Here is a 15,581-nt window from a genome sequence, read left to right on the forward strand (position 1 = left end):
TCTCGGTTCTGTGCACAGCTGAATCATCAGACTAGGTAAGCAAGCAAGGACAATAGTGAAAAATGGCAGATGGAGCAATAATAACTGATATGATCCATGATATCATGATATTTTTAGTGATATTTGTAAACGGTCTTTCTAAATGTTTCATTAGCATGTTGCTAATGTATTGTTAAACCATTGTTTATTACTGTATTTACGGAGACAAGAGCCGTCACTATTTTCATTTTTAAACACTTGCAGTCTGTATAATGCATAAACAACTTCATTCTTTATAAATCTCTCCAACAGTGTGTAATGTTAGCTTTAGCCCATTAGCCACGGAGCATAGCCTCAAACTCATTCAGAATCAAATGTAAACATCCAAATAAATACAATACTCACATGATCCGATGCATACATGCAGCATGCATGACGAACATTTTGAAAAGACCCATTTTGAGGGTTATATTAGCTGTGTGAACTTTGTTTATGCAATGTATATAGAGTCGAGAGCTCGGGGGCAGGGAGCATGACGATTTAAAGGGAAAGCAGCCTGAATCGGCGCATTTATAATGATGCCCCAAAATAGGCAGTTAAAAAATTTATAAAAAAAAAAAAAATCTATGGGGTATTTTGAGCTGAAACTTCACAGACACATTCAGGGGACACCTTAGACTTATATTACATCTTGTGAAAACGCGTTCTAGGGCACCTTTAATGTTATGAAGTGACAAAAATAAATTTTTTGTGTGTGCAAAAACAAAACATTAAGGTTTAACTACTGTAGTCACGTTGACTATTTTAACTATGTCTTTACTACATTTCTGGACCTTGAATGACGGTAATTACATTGCTTTTATGAGGGATAAAAAAAAAAACACTCAATTTCATCAAAAATATTTTAATTTGCGTTCCGAAGATGAACGAAGGTCTTACAGATGTGGAATGACATGAGGGTGAGTAATTAATGACAGAAATTTCATTTTTGGGTGAACTAACCACTTAAGAGTCTATGACTGGATCATTATTGCTGTGATTATTATGTTTCTCACATGCTATATGTTTGGGAACAGTTCTTTTAACCCTAATTGATTGGAGTGTGTAGCTTTTAATTTCCTAACCAACCATTTAGGAAGACATCATGACCATATTCCAGGATGACAAAGCCAAGATTCATCAGGCTTAAATTGTGAAAGAATGGTTGGGAGGGAGCATGAAGAAGCATTTTCACACGAGTCCAGACCTTAAATTCATTGAAAGTCTATGGGATGTGCTGGAGTAGACTTTACAGAGTGCTTGACTCTTGCATTGTCAATACAAGATCTTGGCCAAAAATTGATGCACCTCTTGATGGAAATAAATGTTGTTGATTCATGCTCCTTCCCAACAATTTTTTCACAATTTCAGCCTGATGAATCTTGGCTTTGTCATCCTGGAATATGGCCATGATACGTCTTCCGTACCTGATTGATTAAGAAATGAAAAGCTACACCCTTCATCAATTGGGGTTAAAAGAACTGTTCCCAAGCAAATAACATGCTAGAAACATATTAATCACAGCAATAATGATCCAGTCATAGAATCTTAAGTATTTGCCTATTTAATTCCAAACAGTGACTTTTTTTTGGCCGGCCAGTGTAACAGCAGATCTGTTTCCTCTGAGAAGTCCTTCCAGTGAGTGGATAAATCTAACTTTTCTGGTTCTTAACTCCGCTAGAGATTAATGCATCTCACCGTGGCAAATATTTTGACCCATGAATCTCTCAATATTTAGGGAGCTGATTCTGTGCTATGCTGCACATACAAAGCATGTGAGTTCAGTGAAGTAATACAATCTGATCTGTGGGTATTTTAGAGAAGAATTATAACTTCCCCAGATTTTTTACCACCTGGATTTTGACAAACATAATTAAGAGTTTGTCTTTTTTATTGCTGCTTCTGCTTTAACAACTTTTCAGAGATGCTAGATGTGTTTTGGATCCAGATCTTGTGTGTAAAGCTCATGCTGCTCTTGACGTTCTTCTTGAGCGCTATGCTGTCATGTGCTGATCTGCCTCTCAAGACTGTTTGGCCAATATCAACAACCTGAGTTCAAGCGCCTGCAGCAGCCCTCCTCCTCCCTCACCCTCGCCTGACCCATAAACAGATCAACTCAAACTTTCTCTCTCCTCTCCTCCTGTCACTTACAGGCTGCCAAATCATCTGCACTTTTTATTTTATAATGACTGTAGGTTCTTTTGTAGGGTAGATGATGAATAGATTTTGTGTTTTCAAGATTTAATATACAGTCAAACCAGAATTTATTCAGACACCTTGAACATTTCATTCATTATTACAGTTTATTCACTACAGTTTAAAAAAATTATAATAAAATATGACAATCTCAGAGTTAAACTGTGTCAGTAAAAATAATCTTAATTATGTCAGATAACACTTAAGCACAACATGGTCAGGTCAAAGTGTCTGAATAATTTTTAGTTTCAAATTTGTATCAATTTTACTGGTAGTCCACTGTATGAAAAATTTTTGGTTATAAAATGTCACAGTTTACTTTATTTTGCTATCCTCACTTACATAAATGAACTATAGTGTCCTGCACCCACTAGTAAAAATATATAAAAAATGTCTGAATAATTTTTGGTTTGACTGTATATAAAATATATACATTTATAAATAAAAAAATATAAATTTATAAATAAAAATATATAAATTTAAAATATATAGTTTTAATTTAACAGTGTATCAGGATGTTATATTATATTATATTAAAAAAATGTTGCTTAAAACTGTTTTAAAAGATAAAAAGCATATCACTCAGTAAGACATTTTTAGGTATTAAACTATTTTGACTTTTTTTTTAATGGTGATGATTCTCTTTCTATAATGTGGAGGCCTTACACTGCAAGACTGAATAAATTTACTTTACATTTCTGTTTTTAGTTTAATATGTATTTGCAGTTCATGATGAGGACAGTCAAATCGCAGGGCCATTTCCACATTCACCTGAATTAAAAAAGTAAAGTTACAGTAAAATGTCAATCGCTCTGTAAGATTAAAGGAGGTTCTTTTGTACCCTTCTTTTTGCAGGTGGAAAAAAAATATTTTGTGTCCACTAGAGGGTAGAGCTGAGAAGCTTTACTAATCTCTCCCCTTACATGACATTGTTGTCATTTTGTACTTATAATAATCTTGTTCTATTAATACAGACCATGCAAGTCATCTCAGTTAGTTAATGTAAAGACTAGGCCTACACTTCAACGTGTTATATTCTACACTGTTTATACTGGAAATATTTTTCTGTCATAATTCTGAACACAACAAAGATTTTTAAATTGAAATACTAGAAAAAACATTATTTGCAAAGTCCAGAAAGTTGACTTTAGGATGTTTGAGCTGCTGTGTGTACATACCAACTCCCTCATTGTATTGGATTTAGTGACACACAGTTAAATTATTTTGCTGCAGGCAGGGTTCAGTTAGTGTTTCATTTGAAAACAGACCAGTGATGTGCAGGACTCAGGTTATTACTTTTAGTCCACTTGTAGATGGTAATGCAGCAAGTTGCAGATGTTGAGCCTCAGGACACCCTATCTATCACAAACCGACCCCTGAAAATACCTTATATACACAAGCAACAGTGCTGCAGAGTTTCTCTCTCTGTGTCCCTCTCTCCCCTTCCCTCCACTCTCTCTCTCTCTCTCTCTCTTCACTCTCTCTCTCTATCAAAGGCTGGTTGTTTGAGGCCAGAGTTTAGTTTCAGGGCTTTGGATTCAGAGAATGGCACTAGGAGCCTGGATTGGACTGCACACTCTATGGAGCATCTGATGGGATTATAAGCCACAGATTTTCAGACTTTTATGCAACTAATAATATATCAGCAAATAACTTTTGATGTTTAGGAACATAATTTTTTGCCGGGCTGATTTTTTTAGGACTTTGTGGAATTGAGCAAGGCGAAACTAGGAGTGTTGTGATTTCCTAAAGACTTTCATCCAGGACTTTCTGCGCCGTAGAGGCTATGGTAGGCCTTTACGCTGGCGTTATAGTGGCTTATTTAAGTTTGAGTGCCCAGCTGAACTGGCATCCATTTCACATTTAGGGAAACAACTTTTACTCTGCTGAGTTTTTGTTCAATACTTGGCTTCAAGATTGCCGCAGCATTATGTTTCTCAGCGGATGGAGGCACTGGGCACATAGTGGACATGAGATCAAGTTAAGAAATCTTCTGAGGTGTTGCTTTTAGTTGTGTCATGCTCTTGCTGTCTAAAATTGGAAACACTTCCCAAGTTTTACCTATAATACTCAAAAGTTAACAGAATCCTCTCTCACAATGAACAAAGATCTTCGTTTCCCCAGGAAGACAATGCAGATGAACTACTCAACACGACGGCACTCGTGCATTGGGTACGTATAAGCAACAGAAGCAACACCGAAGGTGTCTTCACCTTCGGTTGAGTCTAATCTCACTTTTAAAGCTTCAATTTTACAATGCCATTGATTACATAATGACCTTGGTTGAACTTTGCACATGTTACACCATGTCATTTTCCCATGATGTAAATATCGTTTTTGCTGTGTTGATGATATCTACAGAATGAGATTTGTTCTCCATGTGAATATGGTCTTTTTCCAGTGCTCAGCCCTGACAGGTTTTTCTTGTGTAAGAAAGTCTTGAAGCAAACCAGTGCTCCCATCTCCACTGGATTTCTGACATCACTAACATCAACTCTGAAATGATGAGTGCACCGTCTAGTGGAGAGAGCTGCTCTGGAGTTACTTAGATTTCCCTCTTTCTCTGCAAGCACTGTTATACATAGTATCACAGTGTTAAAGCAGGCAGAGAGCAGCGCTGACTGTTATGTGATGTGTTGTGTAGCTGCTATATCTGTGGCCTGGACAGCCTGAGGCTGGTAGAGGTAGAGAATCGATGGCTCAGCCACTGTCTGTTGATGTTCGCCTGTGGCAGCCAGGCAGAGTCACGATGGGCAGACACATCGCAACCCCACACAGTAACCTCTGTACTATCCAGCATGCCTGGCATTATCTAATGTAAATGATGAGTGAATTATGCTCTTGCACTCAAAATGTGGCCTTTATGTAGAGTGTATGTTGTTTCAAACGATCCAATTCAGACACATTTTGATGATGTTGAGATGTTTTTTCTTCTTTGGAGAATCTCTATGACAGAGATACTTGATAGTTTCCCTAAGCTGAACTTAATTTGATCATTTGAAAGCAGTTAGGGATGCACTGATTTGGAAATGTTGAGCAATACCAGCAACTTTTTGTGTTTTGAAGCATCTCTGATATCAGATATATTAGCCAGTAGTAGAAATCAATATTGAAATTACAAAAAAAGCGCTCTTCAAACAAAGTTACATTACCATTCAAAAGTATGGGGTCAGTAAGATTTTGGAAGAAAGAAATTAATGCATATTTAGCAAGGATGCATTCAGTTGGTCAAAACTGTCAGTAAAGACTTTTACAGTACTTTCTATTCATCAAAGAATCATGGAAAAAAAGTATCACAGTTTCCACAAAAATACTAAGCAACTGTTTTCAACATTGATAATAATAAATGTTTTTTTGAACACCAGATCAGTATATTAGAATGATCATGACGCTGAAATACTTTTCAGAAATATATTACTAGAAAATACATATTAAAATATTTGTGAAAAATAAAAGAATAGACTCTAAAAAATGCTGGATTAAAAACAACCCAAGTCATTGGGTTGTTTTAACCCAGCGGTTGAGTTAAATGATTGCCCAACCTGCTGGGTAGTTTTATTTTACTCAACTACTGTTTAAAAATTACTGTATTGCTTGCTTAAAATGAGCCCAAAATATGTTGGAAATTAACATTTATTAATATGCTTAATAAATTAATATTTATGAATAAGTTTAATGAATAATAATTAAATAATAGACATTTATTAAATTGTTTATTAATAAATGTTCACCTATTGATTATTATTGTTGCCTCTAGTAATTATTTGTCTGATTTTTAATTTCCAACCTATTTCGGGCTCATTTTAAGCCAGCCATATAGTAATTTTTAAACAATAGTTGGGTTAAATAAAACTGCTCAGCAAGTTGGGCAAACATTTAACCCAACCACTGGGTTAAAACAACCCATTTGCTGGGTTTGTCCATTTTTAACCCAGCATTTTTTAGAGAGTAATAAAGAAACAAAATCTTAGTCTCTATAACCATTTTATCTGTTTAAAAATAGTTAAAAATCCCATGATCATTTGGCTATAATTTATCAGCCTAAATATATTGGCTTATTTTACTAATTTATCGTCAATTTGAGATATTGTGTATCCCTATGAAGATTGTAGTCAAGACACCAATGATCACAGCCGCTATATAAGTGCAGTAATTTTATTTGTAAGTCTGGGCTGTATTTATCTCTTGTAATGTAGATTCATTTGAGCCTCTTTGAAACACTGCCACTCTTCAGTCTATGGCTCTCTAAAGGACCTGTCACAACTCCACACAGCATATCACAACGTTACACTGTTCACAAGAGGCTTTTCACTCAGAGACAACACTTACTCTCCATGTGACTCAGACAAAGCTGTGACTTGTTTCCTAGATGCGTCTCACCACAATAGCCATTTAAAGCAGGGCAAGCAGTGTTGTAGAGCATCAACATCAAAACTGAGGATGGGATATTTAGCTCATCATTTCTTAGTTTTGTACCACATGTAATGTAGACGGCATAGAACGGCATATTCTTTTCACTAAGTTTAAGACAGCCTATCTCTGGTTCAGTGTCGACTGTATTTGAGCCTTGTTGCTGTGTGTGTTCATAAGCCATTCACACAGAATATGTTTTTAAAATGTGAGAAATGTGAGTGGAATGAAACGACATCAAATTTTAGTGACTCCGTTTTTAATTAGTTGAACTTCTTTAATTTGAGCGCTGTTGAGATGCTGCAAAAGACGCAAGGTGCGAGTTAGTGGTCAAACATGTCGTTCTTGCACATGTTTACATAGGGGAAAAAAAACAATTATTGTGTGTATCAAATGAATCACTAAGCACTCGAACGGGACTCGAACAGGCATCTCTGGCATGAGAGGCGGGCACTCTAAAGACCGCAGCCTCTAGCATCAGTCACTATAGTGCACCTCTTGAGATCGGGGGAGTGAGGTTTACCGGCACAGCTTTCACTAGCTGGCCACCGTTACACTCTGCAGCAGACTTCTTCCAGACAGTCAAGGCGGTGTTACGTCATGAAAGTGCGGACTCGTAGGAAGGCCGCCGTGTTTAGGGTGCCATTTGGGACAGGGCCTCAGTTGTGCCCAAATGTCGTACTATACACAATGCATTTACGCTATGTATTATGTACTCAAACGTGTAGTGTATGAAATTTATACGATTTATTTATAATTTTCAGTATTTAAAATGCACTTTTTCTCTTTGGAATTTTCAGTGTGAACACATTACTCGCACTACTTATACTACAAAATGGCAAAGAATAGTGCATAAGTACATGAATTTGGGTACATCTACAGAGAATGCACAAAACACATTGTGTGTGAAGAATGTCAACCGTCTGATAATGCTAAATTAAGCTAAAACTGAATGACTTGAATAATATTATGTTTTTTATAGAGCATTTTGTAGAAGACTTTTTCTAAACCCTTGAAGGTGCCATCGAACGTTTTTTTACAAGATGTAATATAAGTCTAAGGTGTCCCCTGAATGTGTCTGTGAAGTTTCAGCTCAAAATACCCCATAGATTTTTTTAAATAAATTTTTTTAACTGCCTATTTTGGGGCATAATTAGAAATGCGCCGATTCAGGCTGCTTCCCCTTTAAATCGCATGCTCTCCGCCCCCTCCCGAGCTCTCGACTCTATCATTGCATAAACAAAGTTCACACAGCTAATATAACCTTCAAAATGGATCTTTACAAAGTGTTCGTCATGCATACTGCATGCATACATCGGATTATGTGAGTATAGTATTTATTTGGATGTTTACATTTGATTCTGAATTAGTTTGAGGCTGTGCTCCGTGGCTAACGGCTAATGCTACACTGTTGGAGAGATTTATAAAGAATGAAGTTGTGTTTATGAATTATACAGACTGCAAGTGTTTAAAAATGAAAATAACGACAGTCTTGTCTCCGTGAATACAGTAAGAAACGATGGTAACTTTGACCACATTTAACAGTACATTAGCAACATGCTAACGAAACATTTAGAAAGACAGTTTACAAATATCACTAAAAATATCATGTTATCATGGATCATGTCAGATATTATTGCTCCATCTGCCATTTTTCGCTATTGTTCTTGCTTGCTTACCTAGTCTGATGATTCAGATGTGCACAGATCCAGACGTTAATACTGGCTGCCCTTGTGTAATGCCTTAAACATGAGCTGGCATATGCAAATATTGAGGGCGTACATATTAATGAGCCTGACTGTTACGTAACAGTCAGTGTTATGTTGAGATTCGCCTGTTTTTCTGAGGTCTTTTAAACAAATGAGATTTATATAAGAAGGAGGAAACAATGGAGTTTGAGACTCACTGTATGTTATTTCCATTTACTGAACTCTAGTTATTTAACTATGCCATGATAAATTCAATTTTTAATTCTAGGGCACCTTTAAAGTAGTGGTGGTTGCAATTTCTTAATTGCACTGGTTTGGCAAATAACTTTGACATCCCTTCACATATTAGAGTAGAAACTTGTTGAGTCGTTCTAAACAGATGTCGAAAGAGAAAGTCAAGTGAGGTGAACCAATCACAGGACAACAGTGTCAGTAACCAGCAGACCCAAAAATAAAACCTCAGAGCTCAGAATAGTCGATAGACGCTGATGCTGTGACTGGAGTCGCTGTGCGTCACTGTTCTGCTCCATATTTTCAGCATGGCTGCTTTCCCCAATGACTCCCACCGCTCATTGATCTGTCAGCCTCTCTCACTAATGCCAGAAACCCTGCCAATCCGTCTGCCCTTTCTCCATTAAAAACCAGCAATCTAATAGAAGCTGTCAGACCATTTTTTATGCCTTGCTGTTTTTGGTTAGCGTTACAGTGCTCTTAGATTATTGGCTGGTGACATCTACTGGTAATATTATGTTACTGCAAAAATCACATATCAGATTATTTGAAGTAATACTTTGCTTGTGGATCAAGGATTATCAGCAGTGCAGTTTATACTCCAGATTCAAAGGTTATCCAGCTAGCCTAAGCTGGTTTGGTGGTCTTAGCTGGTCTCCAAACTGGCTTAACTGGTTGGTTGGCTAACCAGACCAGCTGAAAAGTGTCTTAACACATCTCTAAAACCAGTTAGAAGGCTTATTTAAGATGTTTAGATGTTATTTCCCTTGTTTTGTTTTTGGTATGGTACTATGTTAATACTATGTTTTTTGGACATGTACCATGCTAATACCATAGTATTCTTTGAAGTATCTTGGAGTACAGGATATATGCCATGGTAGGCCTACATGAATAATTTAGTACTATGGTAAATATCAAAATAACACTTTTTTATTATTAATACCTTTAAACCTGTGTTTCTCAACTGGTAGGTTGCGGAGTGGACTATCAAAGAATCATAAACAAACGTAATTCTATGTTTTACTTTTGTGCGTGAAAGCTGTTGACACTTCTGTCAGACTCAGTTTAAGGAAAGAGTGCCTGAGAAAAATTGCGTTGCCTGATTCAGTATCTACGACCAGATGAGATGTTGTCAGAGTGTAAATGACATTATTCTAACGTTTTTTTTTTTTTTTTTCGCATCTTGTTACGAAATAAAAGTCTCTCACTCATCTCAGAAAAAAAATAAATCTTGTCCTGTCAGCCTTTATATAGTATCGCACACTTTCTGTATTTCACTTCATTATAAATAAAACGCAAAATAAATTACAAGCATGCAACGTCGTAGTTGTGTTGTCAATTAATAAGTCATGAAATTACCAAAAAGTACCAATATATAACATATATATATATATATGTATATAACATTTCATTAACAAGTCATGTTAGTATTGTGTGTTTATGGTAACTGTTGTTTCCTTAACCCCAAAATGCCACTTTATTTTCACTTTGTGTTTTCTATATTTTTGAATGACTGTGGTGGCTCATACCAATTTACTAACTTTATTGTATTAACAAAAAAAAAAAACATTTTTAGGTCTAATTCCTAAAAAAAATAATTAGGTCATGCATTAATGACCATGGAGGTCCCATGGACAAACCAGTTGAGACGAGCCACTGGTTTAAACTTTGTGGTTTTCCAGATTGCTACATGTAGTTCATGTCTCACCAGCAGGGGATGCAATGGTCTAATATAAATGCATCACATTATGTATGAATGAAGGTCCATTTGCACTAAGTTCTGCCTCTTACAAAATCAAATAAAAGTTCAAATTAAAGTTGCAGTACTGATAACAAATCTACACTGCAATTTATACATTTTTAGCACAAGACCAGTTTAAATATTTGCTTATTAGACTATAGTTTTTGTTTCAGAAGGCATCCTCACCTGAAATTGATTGTTTTCCATTTTGTGGAGAATTCACTTTTTTGCAATGCTTTTCTGATCCTTAGCACAATTTTATCACCGGAATTTAGTCTTGATGCTTTCAGCTGCCAGCCAAACACGCTGTTAGTGTGAAGCCTGTGACGTCAGCACAGTGATGCTTCATGCCTGCTGTGACGTCTGGATGGAGATTCATGCATCCTCTGAGTCCTGGCAAAAAGCATTTTGTTTGCCCATGGATAGTGCTGTTAAACTGGCAGAAGAGCTCAGTTATTTGGTCAGTTCAGTAGTGCAGAGAATGTAGAGGTGAACGTTATGAAATTATCATTTTGTCTTGCCTTTGGTTTAGAGTCAGTACAAAAGCAGGGCAAAGCTTGTCTGACTAGTTAATACATTTATTTAATCAAAAATACAGTAAAAATAGTGATACTGTGAAATATGATTATAATTTAAAATAACTGTTTTGTGTTTGTATAGGTTTTGAACAATGTAATTTTTTTCCATTGATGGCGAAGCTGAATTTTCATCATCATTACTCCAGTCTACAGTGTCACATGATCTTTCAGAAATCATTCTAATATGCTGATTTGCTGCTCAGGAAATATTTCTTATTATTATCAAAGGGTTAGTTCACCCAAAAATCACCTCAAAGGCCTCCGTTCATCTTCGGAACACAGTTTAAGATATTTTAGATTTAGTCAGAGAGCTTTCTGTCCCTCCATTGAAAATGTATGTATGGTATACTGTCCATGTCCAGAAAGGTAATAAAAACATCATCAAAGTAGTCATCAGTGGGTTAGTTAGAAGTTTTTGAAGCATCTAAAATACATTTTGGTCCAAAAATAACAAAAACTACGACTTTATTCAGCATTGTCTTCTCTTCCGGGTCTGTTGTATATCCGCTTTCACTTTACAGTGACGCTGCTGCTGCTTCTTCTTTCCTGTTTTACGGCGGTTGGCATCCAGCTTATTGGTGCATTACCGCCCCCTTCTGCTCCGGACAGTGACGCGATTAGGACATCCGCGACATGCACACCTACGCACCATTTTAAAAAATATAGCAATACCAAAATACAAACAATGTAGAATAGCTTGAATACAGCGTGCGTCTCCCTCAGACTGTAAACGAAGCTCGGGCGCACCAGATAACACGTCGTAAGCGTCACTGTCCGGAGCAGAAGGGGGCGGTAATGCACCAATAAGCTGGATGCCAACCGTCGTAAAACAGGAAAGAAGAAGAAGAAGCAGCGTCACTGTGGGGTGAAAGTGGATATACAACAGACCCGGAAGAGAAGACAATGCTGAATAAAGTCGTAGTTTTTGTTATTTTTGGACCAAAATGTATTTTCGATGCTTCAACAAATTCTAACTGACCCTCTGATGTCACATGGACTACTTTGATGATGTTTTTGTTACCTTTCTGGACATGGACAGTATACCGTACATACATTTTCAATGGAGGGACAGAAAGCTCTCGGGACTAAATCTAAAATATCTTAAACTGTGTTCCGAAGATGAACGGAGGTCTTACGGGTTTGGAACGACATGAGGGTGAGTCATTAATGACATAATTTTCATTTTTGGGTGAACTAACCCTTTAATGTTGAAAACAGTTGTGCTGCTTATATTTTAGTGGAAATTTTGTTTTTCAGGATTCTTTGATGATTAGAATCAAAATATTCTTTGATGATTAGATCAAAAATATTTTACAACAATTTAAAAGTCATCTTTGCTAAATAAAAGTATTAATTTCTTTAAAAAAAATTGAAAAGTAGTGTATTTATTTATTTATTTGTGCATAGATTGAGAGACAAAGACTAAAAAAAGAACTATAGAGTTTGTACCAATACCAGCACTTCAGAGACATTTGCCAGGTATAAATACTGAGATCTATTTGCTATCTGGAGCTGATAGGTTTCCAGGACACGGACTTAAAGTCTGAACACTCACATTATAACCCTGAGTAATAAAAAAAATGATCACTGAGGTGAGCACCGGAGGATTTTTCACCATGCTGCAGAGCCAAGAATAATACTTTACTTTAGACATATCATCTTGACCTCGGGACTTTCATTCCTCGTACAGTAATCTGTTAAGAAACTTTCATTTTTACGCTGGGTTTCGATCCGTCACAGTAATTGGTAATTCATTGCGCTGTGGAAAATATTTCATTAATTCTTAGAAAATCATAACTGCATATGTTGTCATGCTGACATTATCAACACACAGCACCTGATCATTCAGTTTTGTTTGATTATTTAACTTTTCAAATTAAAGAGCCAAAGCATCAATGTCATGAATCTCTTTATGGGGTTTATTAAACTGGATAGTTATGAGTTGGAATTTATCCTTGGATATCATATTTTAACAGCAGATTCCAAGTAGTCAAAAACCTCATGAAATATGTATTGTCTAAAGCTTTATCTTAAATCAACACAAAACCAGCCATTGGCTGCTCTTTCTAACAAAATATCCCAGATTAACAGTTCTGCGGATGATGGCCTTCTGTTATTTTTAATATTTGAGTGCTAAAACATGCATGCTCCAGTTTGCATGAATACTAAAATCTTTCCAAATTTAAGTATAGCCCATCATCATTTTTGAACCATGATTATGACATCCTAACAAACTGTTCTGACTGAAACATGTAGATAGTCCAAACAAGGCCATTTGCTTTAGCCAAAGATCTTTATCAGCCCACATGCTGTCTAAATCATTAGCATAGAGAAACAACTACATCCTGGCAGTTTTAAGTGGTTCATTGTTTTATCAGACAATATAATTTGTTTGCAAATGATGTGAGAGAGAGAAACTACAATTAACATAATAAATATGTTTATAATGTAAAAGATGCTCTCAAATCTGGCCCTTGAGTTCAACTCCAACCCTGATCAAACACAGTTAAACTAATGCTAATCAAGGTCTTCAGGATTACTAGAAAGTTATAGGCAGATTAGTTTGATAAGGGTTAAAGCTAAACTCTGCAGGAAAGCGGACTTCAATGGCTGTGGGTCTAAATAATTGCATACTGTTGGAAAACTACCTGAGGTGATTCTGGGAGTGTAATTACTGGAAAAAGGAAAAGGGCATTTAGAGACCATGGACGCGATTTCTACACCACTTGTTTATTTTGTGGTCACTGCAAAGAAGTGTTTAACAAAAGAGAAACCAGCTAAACCACTTTGTTTGAGGTAGCAATCATAACAACAATTCAGTACTGATATGCTGGTCTCAAGTAAGTAGATGCCCCATTAAGTCCCTTAAAGGTAGGGTAGACAATTTTTTTATAAACACTTTTTGTTATACAGGTTAAAACTCTCTTCACATCCTGATGGCAATCAATAATAGAAGTGGTATAAATATTAAAGGTGGCTTAGATTCAAAAATTGAATTTACCTCAGCATAGTTAAATAACAAGAGTTCAGTACATGGAAAAGACATACATTGAGTCTCAAACTCCATTGTTTCCTCCTCCTTGTGTAAATCTCATTTGTTTAAACGACCTCCGAAGAACAGGCGGATCTCAACATAACACCGACTGTTACGTAACAGTCGGGGTGAACGCCCCAATATTTGCATAATGCCAGCCCATGTTCCCAACATTATAAAAGGCATTAGACAAGGGCAGCCAGTTAACGTCTGGATCTGTGCACAGGTGAATCATCAGACTAGGTAAGCAAGAACAATAGCAAAAAATGGCAGATGGAGCAATAATAACTGACATGATCCATAATAACATGATATTTTTAGTGATATTTGTAAATTGTCTTTCTAAATGTTTCGTTAGCATGTTGCTAATGTACTGTTAAATCTGGTTAAAGTTACCATCGTTTCTTACTGTATTCACGGAGACAAGAGCCGTCGCTATTTTCATTTTTAAACACTTGCAGTCTGTATAATTCATAAACACAACTTCATTCTTTATAAATCTCTCCAACAGTGTAGCATTAGCCGTTAGCCACGGAGGACAGCCTCAAATTCACTCAGAATAAAACGTTAGCATCCAAATAAATACTTTACTCACATAATTCGAAGCATGCATACAGCATGCATGACGGACATCTTGTAAAGATCCATTTGAGGGTTATATTAGCTGTGTGAACTTTGTAAATGCGCTGTAATATAGTTGACAGCTCATGTGGCAGGGAGCACGTGAATTAAAGGGGCGGCGCTGCCTAAATCAGTGCATTGTTAATGATGCCCCAAAATAGGCAGTTAAAAAAATTAATTTAAAAAAATCTATGGGGTATTTTGAGCTGAAACTTCACAGACACATTCAGGAGACACCTTAGACTTATATTACATCTTGTGAAAAAGCATTCTTGGGCACCTTTAAAACATGTACATATATCTTCTGTGGAAGTCTCAGGACCAAAAAATATTTGTTCGGACCAAATGCAATGATACGGTGTCCTACCTCAGCGTACCCTGTTCGTGCAGACATAAGGCTTTGCAGAGTTGTAGACACACAGTCATAGGGCGACATAAACAAACATATTTATTTCAACACACAACAACCAAAATCAAATCCCTAGAAGCTTGTGTTTTGTAGTGGCTGCATGCAAATTCTGCTAATTCACAAGCTGGCAAACTGCAACATCATACTCGGAAAGGTAATGTTAAACCAAAGAAAATACAAAACTTTCAGAAACGCTCAGCCATGTGATTATTTTATCGAGTGATAGGCAGTGGGTTTAATCTGTGACATTATTAATAGATTTGCTATCCGGCGTCTTCTCGTCGCCCCCTCAACCAGTGTTGCCAAGTCCGCGGTTTTCCAGCGGAATTGGGCTACTTTAAGACTGTTGCCGCGGGTTGTTTTTCATGTCCGCGACCCCAAAATAACATGATATTTAGCCTCTGGAATGCTAATTTTACCAGGGGAACCCCACCAAAAATGCGGATTTTACCAGGGGACCCAGAACTCAACACAGCGTGGTTACTCTAATCTTAGAATATTGTAGGTACAAAATGAATAGTGCACCTCAGTTTTGAAGCTAAAATATATCACACAGCCTATAGGTGATTCGTGCAGAACCATGAGTTTTTGCATGTGGGTGCGGGAATCCCACCAAAATTTTTCAAAATACACA

General features: G+C 36.6%; 1 protein-coding gene across 3 annotated transcripts in view; it reads left to right on the plus strand.

The window, feature by feature from the left end:
- Window positions 1-15,581, plus strand: part of pde4ca (phosphodiesterase 4C, cAMP-specific a) — a 54,074-nt gene that overhangs the window by 9,562 nt on the left and 28,931 nt on the right. The window lies entirely within an intron of this gene.

Source organism: Megalobrama amblycephala, linkage group LG17 (genome assembly GCF_018812025.1).
Source record: "Megalobrama amblycephala isolate DHTTF-2021 linkage group LG17, ASM1881202v1, whole genome shotgun sequence".
Lineage (NCBI taxonomy): Eukaryota > Metazoa > Chordata > Actinopteri > Cypriniformes > Xenocyprididae > Megalobrama > Megalobrama amblycephala.